Source organism: Sinocyclocheilus anshuiensis, unplaced genomic scaffold (assembly GCF_001515605.1).
Source record: "Sinocyclocheilus anshuiensis isolate Anshui unplaced genomic scaffold, SAMN03320099.WGS_v1.1 scaffold601, whole genome shotgun sequence".
NCBI lineage: Eukaryota > Metazoa > Chordata > Actinopteri > Cypriniformes > Cyprinidae > Sinocyclocheilus > Sinocyclocheilus anshuiensis.
Genome location: NW_015536496.1, coordinates 257889 through 260179, shown reverse-complemented (window position 1 = coordinate 260179; position 2291 = coordinate 257889). Strand labels below are relative to the sequence as shown.

At 33.4% G+C, this 2291-nt stretch overlaps 1 protein-coding gene across 1 annotated transcript in view; it reads left to right on the top strand.

The window, feature by feature from the left end:
- The window catches only part of LOC107687137 (sodium channel protein type 2 subunit alpha-like), a 137944-nt gene that overhangs the window by 1223 nt on the left and 134430 nt on the right, over nucleotides 1-2291 (top strand). The gene's annotated exons all lie outside the window — the stretch shown is intronic.

The following is a 2291-nucleotide window of genomic DNA, read 5'->3' as shown; positions in this document are numbered from 1 at the left end:
TCCATTTTTTTATTATTTATTTTATTTTATTATATTCCATATTTTATATTTTACGCTAATTGATTTATTTATTTTAACTTATTTATTTGAAATCTATTTGTATTATTTACTTATTGATTTTATTCAAATTTTATTTTAGTTTCTTTATATTAATCAATTTTTTATTTATTTACTTTTGTATGTATTCATTCATTTTAAATCATTTTTTAAATTATTTATTTATTTTAAATATTTTTTAATTATTTATTGATTTTATTCTTTTTTATTTGTTTTTTAATTTTTAATTTATATTATTAATGTATTTAATATATTTATTCATTTATTCTAAATGTATTTTTATTATTTATTTATTTTTATTAATTAAATTGTTTTTTTTACACTGTGGTTCTCTAAACTCTTCGGCTCCCTTGGGGCCCTCCCTTTGAAAACCCCTGGTCTGAAGTATGACACAGACTCCAGCAGAAGTGTGTTGAAGGGCAAGAGGCCACCTGTGGCGACTCATATGTGTTTGTGCGATGCATTCGAGCGGTTCAGGCGCCCACACAGACGCCACACATCCGAGCTAATAGCAGATTTCCCGTGAGAGCCGGAGCCAGGAAACATGTTTGAGTAAGCAGCGGCACAAGAGCACATCCATGCGATGCAGTCAGCGAGAGAGACGGCCGAACACAGCCGATTGAGCTTATTATTAAAATGTGAAAATCAGGAGGCGATCAGAAGCGGCCTATCAGAGAGCGAAACAGCCACACAACACAGAGACTCCGGAGGCTTTTCCCAGAGCTGACGGCCTGTTGTTGTGTATGGCAGGACTCGATTGTCACAGAAGACGGAAAGTTCAGCTCTCGAATACATTTCAGATAACAACAAGTGTCCAATGACGAGTAATTCATCCATTCACACTGAAAGCAACAATCTCAGCCAATCAGAACATGTTTGATGTTGAATATAAAGCGTCAGGATTTTGGACCAATGAGATTTCACTGTGGGCGGAGCTACCCAGCACAACAATACAGAGACAGAGACATATATATATATATATGAATATGTATATGAAGTGACGAGCAAAGACATTTCCTTGTCCATATACGTATATATATAATGTTAATTTAAAATAAATATATATAATTCAATCTTATCTATCTATATCTATATATATCTATATACATATATATATATTAACACTAGAAAGAGATTGCATTTCTGTATGTATGAACTGTATATGATGTATTTATTTGTATTATATATCTATATGTATATATATATATATATAAATGGTCCAGACCATAATTGCAAATTTAACTGCAACATGTAAATGCTGGAAATAATTCCCAATAATTGCCAACTTTATGAATTCATTGGAAATGTCATATTCAATTGGATATTTAGTATTAAAATTCCCAGACGAATTCCTCACATGTCAGATCTGGGCTATATTCAGCTGTATTGTAAATGTATGTGAGCCACTTCATGAGGCTGAGATGTTCTTTTTAAGTCCTCTCAGATGTTCAGGACGTCTTGTTTCACCATCACGACTCGCTCTGGAAACGGCAAAAGCAGCTGAAGCACAAGAGAGCAATACCTGTACAGGACTAGAGAACGAATCTTTAACCTTTTAACCATAATTGCACTCATTACTGTCCATTTAAAAGCCATCGAGTGAACATCGTCCACGAGATGAAACTGAGACGCGCTGTCTATCAATCCGTCAGCATCAGAAGTCAAATGAGAAACCGTCTGAAGATAAAAGTTCATTTAAAGGATGAGATGCGATGTTAGGACGTTGTAGGCATAATTAGTGTGAATTACACTCGTACACGGACGCCTTAAAGCGCTTCTTAAAGTGTACGAAGACCAAAATAAAACATGGTAGGTGTTCTTCATTAAAACAGTATATTTCCAGTCCCAGTCATTTTCAGCGTCATGTGGAAGAAAAAGCGGCTGATACGAGCGTTTAGTCTTTCACGCCCCTGCATGACAAACCTGTAATGAAAGCCTGTCATGAAAACGTCCATCATCGTGAGATACAGCGTGTGTGTGATGGAGAAATCATCCTTTCACTTTATGTGTTATGATCAACTGTTCATCAAATAATCACTTATAGAATTTCAATGATGAAGTAATGCCAATCACACTTCAACCTTCTTTATTTCAGATTTATTTTGCGTTATTTTAGTACATCAAGTTTAACTAAATCAAAATGAGAAATGCTGTAGCTGTAATGAAATAATTACATTTTTTCTATATTTTTTAAATGAACAATTATTTTATTTATAGACATATATATATATATA